General features: G+C 38.6%; 1 protein-coding gene across 3 annotated transcripts in view; it reads right to left on the reverse strand.

Moving 5' to 3' along the window:
* Positions 1 to 12,445, reverse strand: part of fam13b (family with sequence similarity 13 member B) — an 83,601-nt gene that overhangs the window by 64,293 nt on the left and 6,863 nt on the right. For all 3 annotated transcript variants that reach the window (XM_080035743.1, XM_080035744.1, XM_080035742.1), the window contains exon 2: positions 1,160 to 1,310. The gene's annotated coding sequence lies outside the window, so the exon portion shown is untranslated. The remainder of the gene's footprint in view (positions 1 to 1,159; positions 1,311 to 12,445) is intronic.

The raw sequence follows: 12,445 nt of genomic DNA on the forward strand, positions 1-12,445 counted from the left end.
CCATTATATCACTCTTTTGTTTGTTTTATTTTGTGATATGTAGTTTTGTGTGTTACCACTGGGTGGAGCTTTGGGCTCAACTAAAGGCATATAACTAATCACCGGGCACGGCCAGGTGTGTGTGTTTTGGGGAAAAGCAAACCGTTTGTACCGTGGCAGCGTGTCGCTATATGTTTGCTCTGGACCAAGTGATGAAATAAATGGGTCACAGCACTCAAACCAGAAATATGTATTAGACATTTATTATGAGCACCACATCACGCGTACGACAAGAGTTCTCCCACACCGCACCACCCAGGGCTAATGTAGAGCCGGTTGTTAGGCTTTACAGGCCCTTTCATAATGTAGTTTGCAGCCAACTAGGAAGTTGTCGAGGGAACATTAGTAAAAATGTTATATGTGATAAACTGAAGATTGACGTAACCCAGTTGACATGAACAATGCTCGTCAGTAGGTGCACGAAAACCTTCAAAAGTAAAAAACCCAAACTTTAAGTTAAGTACAGTAAAGTTACTTTATTAGTCAATGGTTACATTGAAATTTGTCTTTTCGCATATCCCCTCTCAAGTTACCACACTTCAGAGGGGGTCAGAGCGCAGGGTCAGCTGTAGTACAGCGCCCCCGGAGTAGTTTTTGGGGTTAAGTGTCTTGCTCAAGGACAATGGTAGAGATCGTGGGCACCGTAGACGTAATACCAGCCACTACTAGTTTTACAACTGACACCCTCCTGTCCGGTGTCAGGGATCGAACCAGCGACCTCATGGTTACTGGTCGGCCACCAAAGTGCGTGTGTGTGTATTTCCGCAAGCACGCGAAAAAGACAGTCGCCCCCAATATGAAACGGTTAAACGTGTACACGAAAAAATGTCAGTCGTGTAACCGTTGAAGACATTTTTTGTTAACGGTTCACACCCCTAAAAGAGAGTAAGAGTAAGTTTTGATGGCCAGCTTTGTTGAACATGGCAGAGGGAGAACTTTGAACACAGTTGTCTCTTAACTAGGGTTAAACCTTGTCATTTCAGTCTGTGAAGCTAATGTTAGCTCAAGCATTTAACATGTGGAGCTCTACATAACCAGCCAAGTCACAAAAAGATGCAGTGGTTCCATTCCTTCCTGCAGCGCTAGACGTGTCTGCATGTCAGTGTGTGCGTGTACTCACCGTGTAGCAGTAAAAGTGTGTCCTATCCTCTCCTTCCCTAGACAGTGACCTGCTGGACGTCTATGGCTGCTTCAGGTTGTGGCAGAAGATGAGCCGGTAGTTCCTCATTTACGGACCGCTAATCCTTCTTGCAGGATTCCTTATAGCCAAACTGAGGAGAGACAGAGCAAGAGGAAATAAATAAATAATATGAGATAATGGCAGAAAATAACACAATTAAACTGACACAGGTTAGGCTAGAAAGCTGTGTCTGTGTCCTTCATGTCCGTGCCCATTTGAAGTAGAATGTGAGCAAACTATCACTTGAAAAATGTATGTTGAATGTGTGTTTGCTAATTGCTACCACTTCAACATTTGAGTGAGTGTTTGTGTGTGTGTGTATGTATTTAGGTTGCAGAACACGTGTATACATGTCATGCCTGTGCTTGATTAGAGAGAGAGAGTGTGTGTGTATGTGTGTGTGTGTGTGTGTGTGTGTGTGTGTGTGTGTGTGTGTGTGTGTGTGTGTGTGTGTGAAACGCAAGACAGGATGAAAGGATTATTGTGTGTTGGTGTGTCCAAGTGTTCAGGGGTGCATGAAGAGAGTTGTTGCTATCCACTCAGCTGGTCTCTATAACATATTTAAAAACTCAGCTCTACTTTTGAGTGTTAGAGAGTCAGAAAGTCACTGAAAAATAATAGAGATGGAGAAGGCAGGTGTACAATCAATACTCGTCCTTTTCTTGTACCATTGTGTCCCGTCTTTCTTTTCATTCATGCTGTATGTCACACAAGTCATATGACCTATTCAGGAACTCGGCATCACCTTTAATTCCATGCTCCAGATGATTGTGTTTCATCATAAACCAGCGTATTCCTTTCAAATAATCTTCTCTAACCTCTTAAAAGAAGCCTCTATCTTTGTAGAGACTTATATGTTAACATTATAACAGTACCTAAGGTTCTTTTAACACCCAATGTTTAAGGAGCAAATATAACCAAGTAACAGTACAATTCTAGCCAATAACAGGCAGTTTTAGGTGTGGATTTGTGAAATCATGTGCCATGTTATGAAATCAATGCTTCAAACATTTCAATTACAAGGAAAAAGCCATTTAAACTAGTTTAAGTACAAGAGTAAACAAGGAGCCAAAGCATTGGTCATTTAACATTTGATTCAGTCTTACACTTTGGTATGAATACGAAAAAGACTAAGTCAACTGTTGAACAGTTAGAATTGACTTACGTAACGCCTAGTACTAAACCTAACTTTAGTTTATAGCCTTTTGCCTAATGTAAAACCTAAATCTTTGTTAATACCTTTTAATTACACTAAACTAGGGATGGGCACGAGTAGTGTTTTCGCTACTTAAGTGATCGCTTGCATTCCTCGAGGATTAAGGATTTAAGGATTTTTTTCCACAAGTTTAAAACACCTTTTCCTCACTGAAAGTAATTAGATAGACGGGCCACAATTTAAACCGATCGAGTAGGTCTGCGGTGGGGAGAAAAAAAGAGAGAAAAAGCATGGGCTGTAGTTGTAACAAAAAAAATTGCCTAAGTCACCATTTAAAATAAGAAGGGCAGCAAATAATATAAAATGATTGTCCTACAATTTAAATACATATAGGCCTAAATAACTCACCAAAGCAGTAGACTTAGTAGTTGTATATCCAACCGCGTAATGCTCACTCCGTGTCCGTGAATAATTACCGCGATTAATTCCTCTTTAACGGAACGTTACACTGGTCGGTTTTTGAATCGCATCCCCATATTCCATAGTTAAGGCTTCTTAACTGTTGTTGGCTCGGAGCGAATGTGCCTGAAGTAAGCCTTGCTTCTTCTTTACTTTTCTTTCCAAGCGGAGAGCACCTTGCATGCTCATCTGTCCTGGAGTCTACTCATTATTAACTGAGAGTAACAGGTGTCATCTCCCCTTTTTATAAACGTAACTTTATCATCTGCTTCGAAATAATTGGACAGTTATATTCCTGAAAATGTTCTGGAGAAAGGAGAGACGTGCTCAGCTCCGCGGTGCCGTGGAGAACACAGGCTGCGCTGCGGTGGCAGTTATTTGCAGTTGCTGTTTGACACAACACTCAGTTTATTGCACTTGCATCAAAATATTTAATTTTGTTAAATTTTATTTTATCCGTTTTGTGCCGTTTTGTACACATATATATATATAACATTTTAATCCACCAATCAAGTTCATTTGAAACGAGGAGTACTCGATTACTAACGCCCATCCCTAGCAGCTACAGAACATATACTGTGCTGTGTAATAACAGGGTCGAAAAATGGGGAAAAAGTCGCGGCTTATAGTCCGAAAATTACGGTAGTCATTATTTACAACAACATAAACACATAAGCTCATCGCGATCCATACTAACTGCCGTCCCTCGTTCAGTCGCTTTCTGTGAGGACACGTAATCTTTCAGCTCCGTGAGAGTTAGGTGACACTGCATCAACTCATCGCAATCAGGTGTGTGTAGCATTTTTATTTTATCCGTTTTGTGCCGTTTTGTACACGTATATAACATTTTAATCCACCAATCGAGTTCATTTGAAACGAGAAGTACTCGAGTACTCGATTACTAACGCCCATCCCTACACTAAACGTTATGCAGCATGGATTTAAGTGGATGGTGCATTTCTTTAGTATTCAGCTCAGTGGCAGATACGACACTGTGCCAAATACTTAGTAACTGGTCATTTCTATTCTGAATATCATTTATTGTCTGCCACAGATTTACAGCCAACAGTTTTGTAAGGCTCCTTGTGTAATATAGTACAACCAAGCGTACAAAGTTACTCATAAATCCAAACACTTCTATAATGGAGGGTTTCAAAGAGGGCTGGAACGTTGGCAGTGTTGGTACCATGCAGGAGCTATAAAGTTATACTGAACAAAAATATATCTTTTAACTTTTATAAAGCACAGGCAAAAGCACTGAGGCAACTAATGCATAGTTGCTGACTTTCCTCTGGTCGTTCCTCCAACTCCAGAAGTAAACCAAATATTATTAAAGAAAGCCTCACTTTGCTTCTACCAACTACTTTGAGAGGCATTGTTGGCAATGGCAATGATTTTATAGAATTTTAAATTTAAATTATACAATTGTGTTAGTGTGTCCATGCCCTTAATCTAACACTGTCTTTGTAGGGATAAAAGCTAGGGTTTTAAAATTCCGTTAATTTTCAAAGTTGAACACTTTCCATGGGAATTAACGTGAATTTTGGGAATAAACGGAATCAACCAAATTGAAGGTGTTCCCTTAACAGTAATTCTAAATATAGTTGGGGAAAATATATTTTTGCATTAATCTTAAAATAACCAGATGTCATGTAGTAAGTACACTTGAGAATATCTATGCCATTCCTCAATCACAGCACATAGCACACTGCTTACTGCAGGGGCATTGAGGTCACGCCCCCTACATGCACTGTGCGTTCCTCTAGCACAGATGATTCTAGAATTCTTCTCTGGACTATTGAGGCTTCATTTTTGAGCCCATGGGGGGATGAGTCATATTGTACTCCACATTCATGTTTTTGTTTGATTGTTCGATACAATAATGAAAACTTAATGAAGTTCTACACATAAATCTGTTGAAATGTAATGTGCTTTAATTGTATTATTTTGCATGGACGTCTGCCAATAAAAAAATAAATGTTTATATTTATGTTTGGATATGCAAATTACCCAAATATTTTGAGTGAATATCCAAGAAAGTTTATTTTTGATTCTGTATTTTTTACTGAACTCTTCAAAGCAAGAAGGAACAAAAGGTATTCAACCTTAGAATTTTGCATGTCTTGCCGGCTGAAGAACAGAACCATTTTCAGGTTTTTCTATTATTTAATGCTATTAAATGGGGGTTTCACAAGTCATATGTTTGTTCATATGAATAGCGTATTTTTAAGCCAAAACCAACTGAACTGGCACCGCTAGGTCCTAAGCCTCTTTAAAAGCTAGAGAAAATCCCACAATTGAAGGTAAAATTATTGGAATGGGTAAGGGCCCTTAGTATTGAAACCAAAAGTCCTATAAGTAACCTGAAAATGAATGGCTACTGGCTGCCATAACATTAATAAGGATTTTAATGTGTCCCCACAGGTAAAAGTATTGCAAACTTGAAAAATATATCTTGTAAAAATATGTTCATGAACAAAATCGTACCACAAACCAGATAATTTGTTTTCAGCAAAATGATTGGACATAAAATCCGCTACTTCATATTGTTGAATTAAATCCTTATTACAACAATTAAAAAGGGCCTAAATAGCGCAGGCACCTTTTAAAACAAGGGTGGCCCTGTTATCGCCTGACTCAACACACTTTAAGGCTTTAAGTGACGGATGAGGACAATGACACATGGAGATTAGGGACTCAATGTTCTCCAACCAGTGCCTTGTCTGCTATGAAAGCTGACCCTAAAAGGCCTCTGTAGCGAGGATTTGGTCAGTAATGGAACAGCATAGAATGACTCTGTGTTTCTGACTGTGTGTCTTAATCCTAGATATGCTTGACAACCTCCTGCTCAACAATGGGGGACATTGTTAGAAGGGAAACAGAGACAGTTAAGACAGCGCATAAACAGAGAGAAAGAAACAGTGAGAGCGAAAACTAAAGGTCACTAAACTAAAGGCCAACGGATAATATGAGAACAACCCATCGAAATGTAGCAGCGACACAACTGAAAAACAACATGGTATAAAGCCCTGTTAAGGCAGACATTAGCACTGTTGTCCAGCACCCACATTCATTTCAATGAGGACAATGCGTTGGTGTATCTGTCAAAGATGCAAGCCAAGCGCACATTTCTGGTAGATTATTTTGTGACATGAAACTGGTAACTCTAAACTAAATACAATTTGTTTTTTCTTCCTGTAGTAGTCAACGACAAGGGTTAGGATTTAGTTAATATTTTACTATGACTACAACCCTTTGAACTTTAAAGAGACCTATAGAACAAACATCAAGTTAAAAACCTGGAGGAAAGAGAAAACAATGTATGGCACCTTTTAGTAACGGCTGTACCACAATACTGGCAGCAGTACATTTAAAAAAGCATATTGTGTATCAGATTTCTGTGTTTCTAAAAGTGGCACCTGCCCCATCCAGAGATAAAGTCTGAACTGCAGTCTGCAGAGCTGTGGCAGCTAAAGCAAACATCCTTTAACAGAAAGGTCAAAGCTTCAATTCCTGTGACCTTAGTATATAAAGTGCTGTATACATAAGTGAAACATTTAAACCCACTACTAGTTCTGTCATTTTGAGTCAGTGAGTTAAATACACGTGTTAAAAATATTCTGAAAGAGATGATGACCCGACAGTAGAAATGGGTGAAAAATTATCAACAAAAATACTCAATGTTCACAATAAGAATCTGAAAAATGTATTTACTGATCCTGATAGCCTACATTAATATTAATTATTGAAATAACTTTAGGCAAAACCGTGCATCAAAAAATGGAAACATTCATATTTCATTTTTTTAAGCATCACATGAGAACAAAAACCCTGCAAGGATTAATCTGTGAGCTTCCAAAAAAGCTGTGTCTGAAATCGCGCACTTACGTAAGTGCACTTACATTGAGTGCACTTTATTATCCCAACAGTACACTTACTTATAGACGCAGTGCTCTCATTTCTACAGTGCACTGTCCAAACTGCCGTCGCGCACCTACCGGAAATGACATTGCATTTTGACGGTTCTTCTTCGGTGGTATTTTTTTCTGCTTGCGTTACCGATAGCCAAAACAGACACGTTAGTCGCGGAAAAACTAAAACAATATATAATTTAACTTTTGTAGAGCGCGTCCGTCTCCACGGTTGCTTCAAGCTCCTCTATTTTGATTAGAATGTCCCGCCCCTCTCCGCTACGTAGGCAAGATGGCGGCCGTTGAGTGTGGAAAGTGTCCATCTCTCCACACTCAAGTTTTAGACCGTTTTGAGTGCACGACAGAGGAACTTACAGTGCACTTCATTTTGGCACACTCTCCGGTTTTGCGCAAAGTGCACTCAAAAAAGTAAGTGTAAGTACAGAAGTGCGCGATTTCAGACACATTGGTTCCATAAAAATAAAGTGCACAACCAACAAGAAGATAAAATATTCACCAGAGGTCATAAATAAATCAGCAACATTTCCTCTAACTTGCATCATGTTGTGAAACAAAATAAAAGAGATCAAAGCAGTTACACTCTGTATATTCTATCACTTCTGGACAAACTAAGGGTCAACCCAAAGGTAGAAAGTGACAAACAGGTAGGTGTGATCCCAGGAAGCCTCTTTGGAAGTTTCAAATAAATCAGATTTCTGTTTCAAAGCCAATAACCCCCAGGGGGTATGGAGGTGGGTGTAGCTGAAAATGATGTATCAAAGTTTTTGTATGTCTTAAAGTTGCATGAGTAAAAAACATAACAGGAAAGAGAAAAATATTTGTTCACAAACAAACAGATCTCTAATGTAGTAAGTCTATTGACTTAAATCTTAAAAAGGTAAAACAAGAGTTGAAAACACTGGACACTGAATGAGCACCTGGTATTTCTGTATTTGACTACTGTGTTGGTGCCATTCTTCACAAATGCATCCCATGATCTTGAAACAATGCCTTACTTCCGTATACTCTCTACGAGCATGACTTGGCATGTTCAAAAAACAAAACAAATAACAAAGACAAACTCAGAATATAGAGGTGTGCGTCAGGGTTGAATCTGCATGAGACAAACAGATACAAATAGTATTATTTCATGTTTCAATTAAACAAGAAAAAAAACCGTCACAGACGAGAACTCCTAGTTTTCTTAAATGGGCCAAAATGGTACTGTAAGCCCTTCTTTGTGGAGGATGTGATACTGCCTTTTAAATAGAAATGCAGGGCTCAACAATAAGGATTGCCCAACGTCCCGGGGCAAGTAAAATGCCATGTCGGGCCAGTAACTATGCCAACTGGCATGCCCGACCGGGCAACTGGGAGGTTTCGCTGAAATTCTTGAATAATAAAATCATATTTCTTATTTTATTTTTTTGAATCGCCAAATACAAGTAGGCTAATCTATCTATGGTTTATTTTCATATTTAACTGGTGCTAATTATTACATTAACGCTCATTTGTGTGCGCATAGTGTCTGCTACGTTGCATCTCTCCTCTCCTCTCTGCTCCGTTTGGTGAAGGGGGGGCGGGGCTCCACCGCCGATACACACGCATATTGCGCTTTTCCACCGCATGGTATCAGCTCGACTCGACTCAACTCGCATTTTTGGCTTTTCCACTGCAATTTCATGGTACCTGGTACCACGTAGCGGCTGCTTTTTTGGTATCGCCTCGCTCTAGGTTCCAAGCGAGCTGAGCCGATGCTAAAAGGTGACGTCGGCAGACGGCCGGCCACTGATTGGCCAGAGACTATTGTCTGGCCAATCAGTGGCCAGAGACTACCGGCTTCATTCTGTTGTTTATTCTCCCCAACTCTCCGGGACTTTTGAGTGTATTTACGCCGCGTGCAGCCTTCTCTGGCTCTCTTTCATTTGATTTGCATCACAGATCCGAATTTATTTTCCATATATTCGCTAAGCTCACCCAGTGTTGGTTGTTGGGGAAGTTACTTATCATACGAGAGGAGACATGTAGGGCAGCTAGCAGCTAGGCTAATAGTAGCCAGCTGGGACAGACATGATAGCGAGCGATTACATTACAAGCCTCGGACTGAACTGATTACCTCAATAAAATATTCAGGCTGAGACACGGCTTGCATTTGAAAACACGTATCCTGAAACAAGCACTAAACAGTCAACTTTATCATGCCCGTGTTTACGTGCATAGGGATGTACGTGACGCATCCCTACAGCTGACTGTGTGGCAGAGTCACACATCGGGACAACAAACATCCCTTTTAATGGCCCGTAGCAATATTCTTCTACTTCTTTTAGCAAACAGATACAAGGGGGGTATTTCTTAAACATTTTTCATCCGTGTTTTTGGCGGTTAGTTCAGTTAATAGTGCAACAACTGCTCGCAATTTCTGCTCTGCTACTTTGCTCCGGAGTAGGCTTTCAGCCCCTTACGACGACCCCGCCCACGTTCAGCAGGTACTATTTGCGGTGGAAAACGACCCGTGCTGCTACCAAACCAAGTTGAGTCGAGTCGAGTTAAGTCGAGTCGAGCTACATTTGCGGTGGAAAAGCGCCATTAGAGTTCTTTACATGATTTTTGTTTGCATAAAACAAGTCTCGTTTGCAGTTATTGTCGGTTTAGAAACAAAAAAATTACAAATGTTCCAACTCAAATAATATTTGAATAATAGCCTCCACTTTCAGTATGACCCTTAACTCTCTATAATACTGTCCATGATTTGTTTATACATTGTCAATAAAGAGCAAATATAACAATTATTTGAACACGACTGATAGAAAAAAAAAATTGTATAGGGGCCAGTAAAAATTTACTTCGGGCAAGTAGAATTCAGACCCACTTGCCCGTTAGGGCAAGTGAAAAAAAAAACCTTAGCGTTGAGCCTTGAAATGTCTTATCTACTAATACAAACTATTTCAATGTGTCATCTCATGGAAAAGTTGTTAATTTTCAACCAAGATTAGGTCAGTTAGTCATCAAAGATGTTTAACTGCTTTGCAAGAAGCTGCATAACAGGAAATATGAATTAGAGGAGCACTGGCTGTACACCTACACAGTTTACCCGGTTTTATCAGTCTATGTAAAAAACAGTAATGGATATGGGATGGTTTTTCAAAGAGCAGAAGGCTTGCAAATGAAAGCATGTGGTCTAAATGTTAAGCATATACTCATATCCCCATACAGGCATAACCCCTGTTAAACATTGGGGACTAATAGCTGCGCGTAGGTGTGTGTGACACATGCACACACCTAATACGCCCTAAGGTTAGGTGTTGTAAATGTTGACCTTAAAACCTTCTTGTTCACATTGAAAACTGCCTAGCAGCAGTGACTCTCATGTTTGAGTGGCACCTAGGGCTGAGGCATCCTTTTGTATCCATTTTTGTATTTTTCACTGTGACTCTTAGACAACGTAAAACTTATTCCAAGCACTGAAGCTCTTTCTAGGCGATTCCCTACAAATGTAGGTTCCCAAAATAGCACTGTTGCACTTTTATCTTTTGGATTCTGACTTTTCTACTGGTATACATTTAAATATATGTAGCAATTTGTAAATAATGTGTTAAGATAGGATAAGATATAACTATTGAGTCAATTGATGATTATTGTTAACTAACTAAACTTAGTTTTAAAAAATACATATATTTCTTTTTAGCTTTTATTGTTATTATTTTCCACAGTCAAAATAAAGCCTTCATTCATTGTTATAATAAGTTAAGTGTTCTCTTGTGAAAACATGGTACAATGATAGCAACCAGTTTTTGTGTTCAGTGCTACTAACATTAACCTTAAAATGATTTAAAAAAAAGTTTGTTTGATTATAAACAAGTGCCAGCTTTTAGGCCAGATGATCTATCCTACATTTGCTGAGGCATACTGGATTTCCAGTTACAAAGAATAATCAGGTAGGTAGATAAACACTACTGTTATTTGGCAATCTCTAAATGAAACCAACCCAACCCTTTGAATGACTCAGAATTCAAGAACATTCTAATACTTTTTGAAGCATGTAAACTAATGCGTGCCAACTATGAATCGGAGCCAGTAATGCCCTGGCTTTGTCTGATTACCTAATTACCTATGTGTTAGTTTGCTTACACTACATGAACGGATTTTCCATATTATGGAACATTTTGACCTTAGTCATGCAACAGCAAACTACATATGTGAAACACAGATGTCATTTTTAGAAGTGGTTGTATATGCATTTACTTAGCATGCAATGCTACTCTCTCCGTGCAATGTTTTAGCTTGAATTTATGTATTGTTTCCACAATGCACTTTGGTATGTGCAACCTCATTACTGATGTATCATTTGTCAATGATCAGCTGACTTTACAATCTAACAGAGCCACTTATTGAGAGTGAACTGCATGGTAAGAGCAGACAGAAAAGTGAGCCTAAACCTGAATTGTATCAATGTAACATCCTCTCATCACAATAATACTGTGAAACAACTGAGTTTCTATATTGCCACTAACAGGATACTAAAGCTACTTGGATAAAGCTAATTATTTCAGGGAAATAAGCCAGTATTTTTAAGGAAAATTAATATAATTCGTTTTAGCAATAGAAAATGATATTTTCTTAGATCAGGAGTTAATAGAAGGAACCACTAATTAGTTCTAAATGAAAAACATATTTGAGGGTACAAAGCATTACTTTGAGCACATAGCTTCCAGGTTTTTCAGGATATTGTGGGCCAGCATTTGCGTACGATTTTTAAATCATAGCTCTTTGTCTTGTAGGCAGGTAGGAGGTCAAGTCAGGATGGGAGGCATAGATGGTTCAAAATATAAGAGCACATGCAGCGTTATGGAAACAAAGAAAGAATTTCTGAGAAAGCTTAAAGGAGAAAAAAGCAGTTTTGTGTCCTTGATTCGGTAGCAGCAGTTCACTGCTCTAACCTATTTTAGCTGCTCCTCTCAAGCTAGTCCTGTTGGTGATAAATTAATAAGGACATGTCTTCGGGGGACATGGGCTTTTTCAGGCCTCATTATCCCCATCTCTAGTAGCAGAATATTCCCTTTATTTATTTTGAGGTTGAAGGGAATGACCATCAAATGTAATGATGCCTTTTGAAAGATGTATTCTTAATACAGTATACAAAAAAAGGAGTGAACATTTCTTATACAATCTGTCAAACTATTATTTCACCCTGAATTTTCTTATAGTAGTATTTTCTTTGAGCCTGAGTATATAATAAAAATGCCTGACGGATTATTGCTCGATTTGTGGAAAATGAATCATTTCAATTGTTGGTAATTGTTGAGAGCACTTTCCAAGCTAAAATATCAAACATGCTCTGTTCTTAAAAAGGTGGATATTTCTTTAATAGTGAATTGAATATTTTTTGGACAGTTGCTCAGACAAAGAAAGAAAATGTTTCAGTGTTTTTTGTATCAACTAAATAATTGTATTTAGAAAATAATGTGCGGATGATTTTTTAACTTAGTCTGTATTAATTTAAACATTTGAAACAATTACATTGGGCTTTATGATTTAGTATTGTATCTCATACTGATGGAAATTTCCAGAGCATTGCACAATAAAATAGCATTGAAAAGGCTTCTCCTTCTCCTTTTTTTTTTTGTGGTACATATGGACAAAAAAAAACAGAATAAGTAAACACATACAATACATACACAACAACACCCAACCCCCTCCCTC

The sequence above is a fragment of the Ammodytes marinus genome, assembly GCF_949987685.1.
Source record: "Ammodytes marinus genome assembly, chromosome: 10".
In the NCBI taxonomy this organism is placed as follows: Eukaryota; Metazoa; Chordata; class Actinopteri; order Uranoscopiformes; family Ammodytidae; genus Ammodytes; species Ammodytes marinus.